The sequence below is a fragment of the Macaca nemestrina genome, chromosome 3, assembly GCF_043159975.1.
Source record: "Macaca nemestrina isolate mMacNem1 chromosome 3, mMacNem.hap1, whole genome shotgun sequence".
NCBI lineage: Eukaryota > Metazoa > Chordata > Mammalia > Primates > Cercopithecidae > Macaca > Macaca nemestrina.
The window spans coordinates 156,190,057-156,204,118 of NC_092127.1; positions in this window are offsets into that span (position 1 = coordinate 156,190,057).

Genomic DNA, 14,062 nt, shown 5'->3' on the forward strand with positions numbered 1-14,062 from the left:
AAACTTAAGCCTGATCTTTAAAAAAAAAAAAAAAAAAAAAAAAGAAGTAGGGGGTGATTGGGAATATACTGCTGAAACTGCAGGCCAGAAGAGTTTATATCAGTCATTAGCCAAATTTAGCCAAATGTTAGGATTCATATTTTTTTACTTTTAGAAGCAATAAGATGGAAGCATTTAGAACAAGTTATGCCAACCAGAACTTACCTTCTTTTCTTTGGGAGTTATTAACTGGATGGACAGGTAGAACACTGTCATTGTGTTTCTTATGCTGCCAGGGTTGGCATTGGTTGATACCACAGTTGAGGTGGTTTTATAGCTTATTTAATTGATTCTACCTTTAAAAAACAAAAGTGGTACTGGATGAGTTACCCCAACCTGTAGCCACCTGACAATGGTTTTAACCTTGTCTGGTGCCATTTTATTACAGCAGAGAAAAAGAGAGTTCACACATATAAGCAAGAATAAGCAGTCTAAATGGCAGAATTATTAGCCAGGTGTGGTGGTGTGTACCTGTATTCCCAGCTACTTGGGAGGCCGAAGTGGGAGGATTGCTTGAGCCTAGGAATTCGAGGCTACAGTGAGCCTGTAATGGCATGACTGCACTCCAACCTGGGCAACAGAGTGAGACCCCATCTCTTGAAATAAATAATAAATGGCAGAATTTGGGGATTAAAAAATAAGTTTAAAATAAATGATGAAATTTAATAGGGATTTAGGTGACGATTACACAACCCTGTGAATATACTAAAAAACTTTAAGTGGGTTCAGGTATCACAATAAAGCTATTAAAAATGTAACAGGAATATGTGTAAGGCTCTATATTATAGTATAGTTGTCAATTATCGCAATATAGTTAATCTTTATATTAACTTTTTTCTTGATGCTATGATTGCAAAAGTATGAAATAATTTGGAAAATATCAAGTGAAAACATCACAATAGTTTGATTATAACCATTTGAAAATAAATACACAGATCAGAAGGAAAAACATTTTTTAAAAAATCATTTAAAGATGCATTAATGAGTTAGACCTGGCTTTGTGAACAGTACCTGAGAAAAAGAGTCAAATATTTCAGGTGTCATAATTTGACTATAAAGCTAGTGCAATCTTCATTTATACCAGGAATGCGAGACTCAATTTCATTTTAATCATAGTAGGTTCCTGAAGGAGAGTCCTGAATCCAGTAGGGGGGAAAAATGCTGTGATTGATTAGTGGTGTCTACCATGAGTATGGGAAAGTGGTAAGGATAACCAGGTATTTGCTAACCTTTGGCAGAATTGACCAGACTATAACTGGATTATGATGCCCAGCCTGGCATATAATGAACACTCAATAAATACCTTTCAACTGAAAATTCGAACTATCACACTTCAAGAGAGACATTGACATATTAGAGAGTTTACAGAGACGGAGTGCCAAAATAATGAACAAAGGTGGTTGAAGAAATTGAGAAGACAGTATATGATATGGAGAAGAGAACGGGTTTGTGTGTGTGTTTGGGGATTGGGGAGGGGAGTTACATTGATACCAATGCTCAAAAATACAGAGAGGGAGAGAGTAATCTTTATGATTAAGAATACAGGACAGACAGGTAGAAGGCAGAGGAAAACATTAGTTTATATAAGAAAGCACGTAATAATTGGAGTGGTTCAACATTTATGTAAATTATTCACATGTAATGGTGAGCATGCTTTTGGCAGTGTAATCATAGCTAACACTTATTGATTGCTTACGGATGCCCGGCACTACTTCTATGTGTTTTATATGTATTAACCCTTTTAATCAACGTAACAACCTACTAGGTAGGTTACTATTATTATTCTCATTTAGAAATGAAGATCAGAAAGGTTAAGTTCTTTGCCTATGGTTATTTAAATCTTGAGAACTGAAATTTGACCACAGACAGTCTGTACTCTTGACCACTGTACTATATTATACCAGGAGTCCTCAAGTCCCAGGCTGAGGACTGGTACGGGTCTGTGGCCTGTTAGGAAATGGGTGGCACCGCAAGAGGTGAGCGGCGGGTGAGCAAACATTACTGCCTGAGCTCCGCCTCCTGTCAGATCAGCAGCAGTATTAGATTCTCATAGGAGCATAAATCCTATTATGAACTGCACGTGCGAGGGATCTAGGTTGTGCACTTCTCATGAGAATCTAATGACTGATGATCTGAGGTGGAACAGTTTCATCCCAAAACCATTCCCACCCCTAGTCCATGGAAAAATTGTCTTCCATGAAACTGGTCCCTGGGGCCAAAAAGGCTGGGGACTGCTGTATTATACTATGTCTACCAAGGGCAGAATACCCAACTAAAACTGACTAAAAGCTTAGGGATGTTAATTGCCTCTCTTAACTCAATGACTGGAGGTTGGTGGTTCTGGGGTTGTCCGTGTGTCAACATAAATAACAGAGAAATGTTTTCTAAAAGAAGGTGATATTTATTCAGGAATAGGGCATTACAATGGGAATGCACATGCCATAGTAAACCGTGTGTGTATTAGGGAAGATACAAGAAGACAAAGGTTTTTTAAGGACAAACAAGGAATATTACATAATCGTTTTGAAATACTTATCCTTGGCTACAAGGATCAATAACAAGGGTGACACCAGTCTGAGGCTGGACAAGCAGTTTCTGGGCACATGTCCTTGTGGAAGGATTTTTTATGTAAAATTGTGATGGCCTTTGTACAAAGTTGCGGGTTTTGCAGTCTTCTGTGATAGTTTTTGTTATCAGGCATTTATGCATGAGACTCATTATCTTCCTGGCTTTCCCAGCTCTATTTGTCAGAGGCTTTCTGTGGTTTGTTTGTTTTTTGTTTATCTTTTTGTTTTTTGAAACAGGGTTTTGCTCTTGTTGCCCAGGCTGGAGTGCAGTGGTGCAATCTTGGCTCACTGCCACCTCTGCCTCCCATGTTCAAGCGATTCTCCTGCCTCAGCTTCCTGAGTAGCTGGGATTATAGGACGTGCCACCACGCCCAACTAATTTTGTATTTTTAGTATTTTTTAGTAGAGATGGGGTTTCACCATGTTGGTCAGGCTGGTCTTGAACTCCTGACCTCAGGTGATCCACCCTCCTTGGCCTCCCAAAGTGCTGGGATTACAGATGTGAGCCATGGTGCCTGGTCTTGTTTTTGTTTTGAGACGGGATCTTGATGTGACACCTAGGCTAGAGTGCAGTAGCAGGATCATAGCGTACGACAGCCTTGACCTCTGGGCTCAAGCTATCGTCCTGTGTCAGCTCCCTGAGTAGCTGGGAATGCAGGTGCACCACCACACCTGGCTAAGTTTTTCTTTATCTTTTTTTTTTTTTTTTTTTTTTTTTGAGACGGAGTTTCACTCTCACTCTTGTTGCTAGGCTGGAGTGCAATGGCGGCGCAATCTCAGCTCACCACAACCTTCCCCTACCGGGTTCAAGCAATTCTCCTGCCTCAGCCTCCCTAGTAGCGGGGATTACAGGCATGTGCCACCACACCCAGCTAATTTTGTATTTTTAGTAGAGACAGAGTTTCTCCATGTTGGTCAGGCTGGTCTCGAACGCCCAACCTCAGATGATCCACCTGCCTCGGCCTCCCAAAGTGCTGGGATTACAGGCCTGAGCCACCTTGCCCGGCCTGTTTTTTGTTTTTAACACAAGTGACTCCATTTTGATTCTGGCAAATTTCACACATGGCTCAATGATCTTATCAAGAATTTAGGGTTTTTCCATCTTTCCAGTCCATTGTCTTTATGTTATTGTTGAAAGTGTCATCCACAATGGTTGTAAGGTGCCTACAGAAGTTGTAAGAATCACATCCTCACACAAGGTCCAAAGGCAAGAAGGAAGATAATATTCTCTTTCACTCTTGCTCTTTCTCAAGTTTGAAGTTTTTGCAGAAGCCCCACCCTCCTGAAGAATTCCTTTTAGGTACCATTGGCCTGAATTTAATCACATGTTCATGCACTAGTCAAAAGAGAGGCTGACAAAGTAAATATGTAGCATTTTTAGACTCCAAGAAGTAAGGTGGGCTTTGCCACCAAGGAATAGGGTAGGGGCAAGGCTACTTGACAGGCAGCTACCAGTGTCTGCCACATCATGCCTGGAACTTTTCAAAGACTTGATTAATATCTGTTAATGATGTGGTAGAAAGAACTTCTGTTGGAGGGGGACGGGCAGGAAGCTTGAAATCTTAAGAATTCAGGACAAACAGATAGAAATCAGAGGAAAATATTAGTTTACATAAGAATGCATGCTGAGCGCAGTGGTTCACGCCTGTAATCCCAGCACTTTGGGAAGCCGAGGCAGGTGGGTCACCTGAGGTCAGGAGTTCAAGACCAGCCTGACCAACATGGTGAAATCCCATCTCTACTGAAAATATAAAAATTAGCCTGGTGTGGTGGCATGTGCCTGTACTGTAATCCCAGCTACTCGGGAGGCTGAGGCAGGAGAATCGCTTGAACCTGGGAGGCAGAGGCTGCAGTGAGCTGAGATCCCACCACTGCACTCCAGCCTGGGCAACAAAGTGAAACTCTGTCTCAAAAAAGAAAAGAAAAAAGAACAGGAAAGGAAAGGAAAGGAAAGGGGGAAGGGGGAAGGGGGAAGGGGGAAGGAAAGGGGAAAGGGATGGGGAAAGGGATGGGGAAGGGAAAAAGAAAGCACTTAAAATTACTGTGCTGACCAAGCTGGGGTGGGAGTGAGGGGGACCCCTAGAAAAGGACATACAAGAACGCCACAGACACCTCTGTTCTTGCCCAGAGTCCAGCATTTTTTGGATGGATATATACTCCAAGATCCTTTTTGCTTTAATATTCTGTGATTCTCCTCAGTAAGTAATTTTTTTTTTTTTTTGAGACAGAGTCTCGCTCTCTTGCCCAGGCTGGAGTGTGGCAGCACAATGGACTCACTGCAACCGCACTGTGCCTCCTGGGTTCAAGCAGTTTTCCTGTCTCAGCTTCCCGAGTAGCTGGAACTACATGTGTGCACCACCACGCCTGGCTAATTTTTGTATTTTTAGTAGAGATGGGGTTTTACCATATTGGTCAAGCTCATCTGAAACTCCTGACCTCAGGTGATTCACCCACGTCAGCCTCCCAAAGTGCTGGGATTACAGGCATGAGCCATCATACCCATCTAAGTAATTTCTTTTCACTGATATTGAGATACCCCCAAAGTACTGAGGAGAATATGGTTCTTTGTGTCTTCAAAGGTAAAAGAAGTAAAGATGCAATTTGGTGAACGTTATAAACGATTGTTTAGAGGACCTTGATTCCAGTCTTCCTGACTCTGCCTCTAAAGAATGGTGTGAACTTTGGGTCCCAGTTTCCTTGTTTATAATCCTAAGCATTTTAGATTCCACTGGGTGTGTATACAGGCAGAGAAACAAAATCAATGGATGAATATGTTTTTTTTTCTTTTTTGTTTGTTTGTTTTTTTGATAGAGCCTCACTCTAATGCCCAGGCTGGAGTGGCACAATCTCTGCTCACTGCAACCTCCACCTCCTGGGTTCAAGTGATTCTCCTGCCTCAGCCTCTTGAGTAGCTGGGATTACAGGCACCCGCCACCACGCCCGGCTAATTTTTGTATTTTGAGTAGAGATGGGGTTTCACCATGTTGACCAGGCTGGTCTGGAACTCCTGACCTCAAGTGATCCTCCCACCTCAGCCTTCCAAAGTGCTGGGATTACAGGTGTGAGACACCATGCCCAGCCTGAATATGTTGCTCTTTCTAAAAAAAAAAAAAAAGATGCCATTTCTGATTCACCAGCAATAGAATTTTTTATCATAAGCATTATTTTTCTTACAATAATGAAGATTTGGGATGGACCGTTTAAAAACTACCTTCTGATGATTCTGATAACTAATAGACACTCATTGTTAAGTAGCTGAATCTGACCGTGCGTAAGGATGTAGTTTGAGGCTGAGAAGTAATAGATGAATTTTCTGCTCTGTCAAACATTTGATGGGTTTCTAGTCAAACGTATTATCTTCTCAGGTAATTGGAACACTTTTTAACAGCTTATTGAGGTACATTTGACATACCATAAAATTCCCTCGTTGTAAGTGTACAATTCAACGCTTTCTAGTAGAGTTATGCATTTGTACGACCATCACCACGATCCAGTTCTAAAACATTTCCATTACCCACAAAAGCTCCCTCTTGCCCTTTGCAGTCAATTTCCTCTCCCAGCCCAGCCAACTACTTATGTTTTCTTGTCTTTATAGACTGGCCTGTCCTGGACATTCCTGGACATTCACATACATGGAATTGTGCAATACTTAGTCTTTCATGTCTGGTTTCTTTTACTTAGCATACTTTTGAGGTTCCTTCATGTTCTAGCATGTATCAGAGGCCAATTTCTCTTCATTGTTGGATGGTACTCCATTGTACAGATACATCACATTTTGTTATCCATTCAGTGGTTGATGGGTATTTGGGTTGCTTCTAGTTTTAGCTACTATGAATAACACTACTATGAAGGTTTGTGTATGTCTATATGTAGACAAATATTTTCATTTCTTTTAGTTAGATACTAGAAGTGGAAATGTTGGGTTGAATGGTAACTCTATGTTTAACCTTTTAAGACATTCTCAGACTGTTTTCCAAAGCAATTGTACTGTTTTACATTCTCACTTGCAATGTATGAGAGTCGCAGTTTCTCCACATCTTTGCCACACCTGCTGTTGTCAGTGTATTTCTGACTAGAGCCTTTACGGTGGGTATGTGGTGGTATCGCTGCACTTTTAATTTGCATTTCCCTGATGACAACTGATGTTGAGCATCTTTTCATGGTGCTTATTAGTCATGCAAGTATCTTCTTTGGTGAAATGTCTATTCAAATCTTTTGCCCATTTTTAATGAGTTTTTCATCTTATTAATGGATTATAATGGTTCTTTATATATTCTGAATACTAGATCCTTATCGGATATTTGATTTACAAATACTGTCTCCTGTTCTGTGACTTTAAATTTCTACTCAGTGTTTTTGAGTACGTTTCTGTTTTGTTTTTTAGAGATAGGATCTCACTATTTTGCCCAGGCTCGCCTAAGGAGGCAGAGGTGGTAGGATGGCTTAAGGTAAGAGTTCAAGGACACCTCGGGCAAAATATCGGTGCATGGCTATTGACTATTGTCACATGCCACCACCCTAAGCTGTACTTAGTGTTTTTTGAAGAACAAAAGTTTTGAATTTTGATGAAGTTGAATTTATCAGTTTTTCCTTTATAGGTCATCTAAGAAATCTTTGCCTAATCCAAGGTTACAAAGATTTTCTTTTCTTTTCTTTTTTTTAAAAGAAGTGTTAATGTTTTAGCTCTTACATCTAGGTCTGTGATGCATTTTGAGTTAATTTTTGTGTATGGAGTAAAATAAGGGTTTAAATTCTTTTTTTTTGTATATGTGTATCTAATTATCCTAGCATCGTTTGTTAAAAAGGTTATACTTTGTCCACTCATTTGCCTTGGTATCTTTGTCAAATAGCTTTTGACTATGAATGTAATGATTTATTTCTGAACTCTTAATTATGTTCCACAGAGTGACTTGTCTATCTTGATTAATATCTGCCTTGATTAATATGATCTTATAGTAAGTTGTGAAATCAGGTAATGCAACTTCTTCAACTTTGTTTTTCTTTTTAAAAGTGTTTTGGCTATTCTAAGTCCTTTGCATTTTTATATACATTTTTGGATCAGCAGACAGGGTTGTTAATTTCAACCCCCACCCCAAAAAAAACCTTTTGGGATTTTAATAGAGATTGGGTTAAATTAGTATGTTAATTTGGGTAGAATTGCCATCTTAACAATATTGAGTCTCCCTGGCCATGAACATGGAGTGTCCTCCATTTATTTAGAGCTTTAAAACATTATTTCAGTAATATTTTGTAGTTTTCAGTATACAAGCCTTATACTTCTTTTGTTAAATTTATTTTTAGGTATTTTATTCTTTTTGATGCCATTGTGAATGAAATTGTTTTCTTCATTTCAATATCAGATTGCTCGTAGCTAGTATGTAAAATACAATTGATTTTTATATTCCTGCAACCTAGCTTAACCTTTATTTTATTCTAGTCATTTTGTTGTTGGTTCTTTAGGATTTTCTACATAAAGGATCACTCCAGTGTGTAGCTGCCTTCTTCTCAGTTTGAGTCTTAAAAAAAGGTCTCTTCTCAGTTTGGGTTTTTAAAAAATTCTTATTTTCCTGTGTTACCTGTCTTTCTAAGTATGACCCTATGTCTTTTTTTTTTTTTTTTTTTTTTTGAGTCAGAGTCTCACTCTGTCGCCCAGGCTGGAGTGCAATGGCGCGATCTCAGCTCACTGCAAGCTCCGCCTCCCGGGTTCACGTCATTCTCCTGCCTCAGCCTCCCGAGTAGCCGGGACTACAGGCGCCCGCCACCTCGCCCGGCTAGTTTTTTTGTATTTTTTAGTAGAGACGGGGTTTCACCGTGTTAGCCAGGATGGTCTCGATCTCCTGACCTCGTGATCCGCCCGTCTTGGCCTCCCAAAGTGCTGGGATTACAGGCTTGAGCCACACGCCCGGCCATGACGCTATGTCTTGTAGCTGAGTGATCAGCCAGTGGCTGGTGAGATATTTTGCTCAAACACCTTGAGCCTGTAAGGTTTCCATGCTTTGCTGTGGATTTGTGTTTGGTTTGGAGAGTGCATTCCAAGTTTGGGAAGTTTTCAAGTCCGCCTTCACCTTTGCTTTCTCTTAGGCTCTCTCGGGTCTCTATGGCATGTGTACAGGCACCCAGACATCCCAGGATGAGAGCTTAGTGTCTGAGTTTTCAAGGGCTATCTCATTTCCAGGAGCTTCCTCACCTGAGAGCTGCAGTCTTCAGGAGCTGAAGGCTTTTCTTATTCACCGCTGGGCATAGATTTCCTGCCCTTCCCTCCAAATCAAGTCATCACTTTGCTACTGGCTTTCAAGGCCAGCTCCACCCTGGTAAAACTACTGTGCTGACCAAGCTGGGGGTGAGAGAGATCAAACGAACATGCAGGAATGCCACAGTCACCTTCGTTCTTGCCCAAAGCCCAGCATTTTTTGGGTGGATATATGCTCTTCAATTTGTTCTTTGCTTTTAATTGGTTTCCAGAACCCTAAAATGATACTCTTTGACAATTTTGTCCAGTTTTATAATTATTTTTGGGAGAGAAAATTTGTCAGTGTCCTTACTCTCCCATAGCTGGAAGTCCAGCACCATTTATTGCACACATTCTATATTCCAGGCACTGGTAATTCCAATAACAGCCCTATGAGGATCATAATGTTATCCTCTCTATTTTACAGATGAGAAAGCTGAGGCTTAGCAAGATGAGCCTTAGTAAGATGAAGTACTGTGCTTAAGGTCACCAGAATTCAAACCCCAGAAGGCTGACTGCAGAGCTAGTTTACTTGACTAGTATATCATATCTCCTGCACTCCTGTCTTTGGCCTGGTATTGAGTGATTATCTTCTCTAGCATTTGTTCTTTTTCTTAGACCATTTTAGGTTGACTTTGCCCCCATTTTTGTCACTCAGTGCAAAATGTCAGTCTTCAGATTTTTCACTGAAATGAAATATCAGTCCTAATTCTTTGTCACTTGAACAAGTGGCAGTTTAAAACACTTAACAAAGAGTTTGAAATACGGTATTCATGGTCAGCAAGACAATTCCATGTGTCCAGTTAACTGGACCAATCTCCGTATTCCAGAGTAGAGCCAGAGCAGAAATCAGGGGCAAGCGTTCCCATGGTTAGATAACCAAAGCCTCTAGTCTCTTAAGACTGGTGAGATCTAACCTTTCATGGCTGAGTTCTTTCTTTGGTTCACTGTTCTATAGGATTTTAAATGGGATCGCTATTCAGAATGTCCACTGTCCCTCTTCCTGAGCAAACGGATTGAAGATTAAAATAGAGTTCTCTCCAATCACTAGCAACTGAGATAGAGACAGTGAAGCTTATCAAAGCTGACCATGTACAATGTCAAAAAACAAAAAGATGGCTGAGTGTAGTGGCTCATGCCTGTAATCCCATTGCTTTGGGAAGCCAAGGCAGGAGGACCACTTGAGGCCAGGAGTTCAAGACCAGCTTGGACAACATAGCAAGGCCCTTGTCTCTAGAAATAAATTAAAATTAGCTGGGTGTGGTGGCATGTGCCTGTAATCGCAGCTACTGGGGAGACTGAGGTGGGAGGATCACTTGAGCCCAGGGGTTCGAGGTCACAGTGAGCTGTGATGGCACCACTGCACTCCAGCTTGGGTGACAGGACTGTCTCTAAAAACTTTTTTTAAAAAAGAGAGAACTTCTGGCGGATTCCTTCTCATTTTGGCCTTGAACACAATGAGAAAATTAATAAATGATGTTAAAAAGAAGGAAACAAGGCCAGGCCCAGTGGCTCACATCTGTAATCCCAGCGCTTTGGGAGGCCTAGGCAGAGAAATCACCTGAGGTCAGGAGGTCAAGACCAGCTGGCCAACATGGTGAAACCCCATCTCTACTAAAAAAAAAATACAAAAATTAGCCAGGAATGGTGACATTCGCCTGTAATCCCAGCTACTCAGGAGACTGAGGCAAGAGAATTGCTTGAACCCAGGAGGTGGAGATTGCAGTGAGCCAAGACTGCGCCACTGCACTTCAGTCTGAGCAATAGAGTAAGACTCTGTTTCAAAAAAATAAAATAAAATAAATAAAATAAAATAAAAAATAAAATGAAGGAAGCAAAAGAGCTATCCCCAGTCCAGCTTGGCAAATGAAGCCCTCAAGTAGTGATAACTGGCCAGGCAAAGAGGTATGGGAAGGCAGAGAAGAAGAGTAAGGTTAGGGGAGCAGGAAAGCCCTGCTCTCCAGCTTTTACTTGCAAGCTCCTGTGCCTTAAAACAATTTATATTCCCTGTGATCTGTAGTGGACATTTCAGACTGTTTCACCCAAGTGCCTTTCCAGTGTGCCTTCTTATATTTCAGAGGCTAGAGAGCTAAAAACTGCATTTTCCAGACTCCCTTCCAGCAAAGCTTCCTGATATAAATTCATTTCCATCACTTGTACATAATTGTATGAGCTTTGAAAGGGGGGCGTGAAATAGAGACCATCTTTCTGCCTTTTTGGCTGTTTTCTGCTGGCAAGCATGGTCATGGAGTTACAGGGTTTCTCTAAAGCAACATTCATTCCAGTGTCTTTCCCTCAGCCTCCTGGTTGTTGAGAGGGAGTCATGCACCATCAGATGCTGGACTCCACGTACGGTGCCCACTCACAAACTTTATAGATTTGGAGAGCAATTGTGGGAGTGACCATAGCAGTGGCAGATTCTGGATCCCTGGATTGCAGCTGCAATAGCATGCTCCTGAATTCAACAGGGCCAGTGGTGCTCCCAGAAGTCAGAGTTCCCTTAGCAGGTCAGTTCTACAGTGTTAGGGGAGTCAATCCTGAAGGGCCAGCCCCAAGCTTCATTCTCCAGCATTTCCAGTGGTTTTGTCAATATTATTAAATCCCTTTCTGCTTAAAATACCTGGAGTGGTTTCGGACTCCTGTATTGATATGCTGCATGCATACCAGTGTAGTACATGACATGATTCTAGATGAATCACAAATAGGTAATGTTTTTTCATTTTAATACATATTATAAAAGTTGCATATTTATATGTGTATATGTGTATGTATACATATATAATCAGAACATCAAGTTTGTGATTTCACAGGTGTTAAACCATTGGCTAAGTCTAAAATATCCTAAGTAGGCTGGGTGTGGCTCACGCCTGTAATCTCAGCACTTTGGGAGGCTGAGGCAGGTGGATCACTTGAGTTCAAGAGTTGAAGACCAGCCTGGCCAACATGGTGAAACCCTATCTCTACTAAAAATACAAAAATTAGCTGACCGTGGTGGCAGGCACCTGTAATCCCAGCTACTTGGGAGGCTGAGGCAGGAGAGAATCCCTTGAACCTGGGAGGCAGGGGTTGCAGTGAGCCAAGATTGCAGCACTGTACTCCAGCCTGGGTGACAGAGCGAGACTCCATCTCAAAATAAATAAATAAATATCCTAAGTAAATAATATTCCTTAATAATGTGAGTATGGCAAAAATCACAGAAGTCATTCACAAACCCTGAAGATAGGTTAGCTCTGCTCTAATGACAGGACTCTTGCTAAGTTGAAGGGGTAGACGATAGAGTATATTCATGAAGGCAGGATACTGAAGCTCAGCACTCCCCAAATATTTTATGGTGTGAGTAAGTATTTCTGTCTGATACCTTTTTTTTTTTTTTGAGATGGAGTCTCGCACTGTCGCCCAGGCTGGAGTGCAGTGGCGTGATCTCGGCTCACTGCAAGCTCCGCCTCCCGGGTTCACGCCATTCTCCTGCCTCAGCCTCCCGAGTAGCTGGGACTACAGGCGCCCACCATCACGCCCAGATAATTTTTTGTATTTTTTTAGTAGAGACAGGGTCTCACCATGTTAGCCAGCATGGTCTCGATCTCCTGACCTCGTGATCCACCTGCCTTGGCCTCCCAAAGTGCTGGGATTACAGGCGTGAGACGCGGTGCCCAGTCCTGTACGACATCTTAAGTGACTCAAGGAAAGAGATGAGGAAGGAAAGAGTACTTGCTTTTTTGGGTTACACAAAGGGCATTGAACAAGTTATCCCTACTGAATTCTCATAGCAACCTCTGATATCTGTATTTCTACCTTAGTTTTACAGATAGGAAAACTGAGGCCTCAAAGAGACCATTTAACTTGCTAAGTCACACAGCTACTAACTGTTCAAGTCAGGGTCTGAACCCAGCTTCATTGGATTTCAAAGCCTGTGCACCTTCAGTTCTCCTGCTTGCCTTCCATCTAAGGCCCAGCCCTACAGCCTTAGTCACTACCACTAGAAATACAAATTAAGCTTCCCTGCAGAGAAGAAAGAACTTAAATGATTTCTGTAATGTCCAGGGCCACAACAGGTCACCCAACTCTCTCATAAGCATGGTTCACCTTGAGGTTCAAGAATCCAGTTTGAATTTATAATTAGCACGACATTAACTATTGACAAGTACTTCCTCAACATTTTAAAACTTGCTTGGCAATTCCTTTGTCAATAATGTTTCCCCAGAAGCAAGGTCTGACATCTAGACATTTTAAAGTTAAAAATAGCACAATAAAAATGATACATAATGTGAAGAAATTACTGCACTTAGTTCCCATGGTAAAGTCAGTTTTCCTCCTGTTTCCTATAAGCAGTTCATTAACTGGGTAGTCACAAGAATATGTGGAAAAAGGAAAAGATAAACGTGAGAGAAGGCAGTGCATGTTCTCATTAAATTTCATCTTACTACATATACTCATATATCATTCACAAATATATTTTGAGCACCCACTACGTGGCACACACTATGCTGGGCTTACCTGGGTTGGGAGTGGGATTGGCAAATGATAGACATAAGACATAGACCATGTTCTCTAGATTTTTAAAAAATGACTTCAATTTTAAGATAAATCATCCATTTAAAAGCTGCTTTTTGGGGATATCAAGAGGCAGGCAGGAAGACCCAGTGCATTTAATATATGTTTCTCTTTTCGAAAGCATTTAAACATAAAAAAAGTGCATCTAAGAAATAAGGAAGCACTATAGGTAGTTATTTTTTTTAATAAAGCTCTTCCCAACCAATTTGTGTTCAGCATAGCTAGCAGTTTGCACTGTTTACAATGAAAGAAAAAATGTGTCGTATTCCTAAGGTACAGAGAAAGGGCTGAGGACATAGGAGAGATGACAAAACTAGTAGTAGATAATAAGAGGTACACTCAGTACAAGTGAAATATAGATCTTCCTCTATTGTCCCTCAGTTACTATCCTTGTAGAGTTATAAAACTGGAAATAAGAGGGCTTTGGCTGGATACAATGGCTAATGCCTGTAATTCCAGCTACTTGGGTGGCTGAGGTGGGAGGATTGCATGAGCCCCAGAGTTCAAGACCAGCCCGGAGTCTCGCACTGTGAGACCCCCATCTCAAAACAAAACAAAAAAAAGGCTGTGCACAGTGGCTCACGCCTATAATCCCAGCACTTTGGGAGGCCGAGGTGGGCAGACACCTGAGGTCAGGAGTTCAAGACCAGCCTGTCCAACATGGTGAAACCCTGTC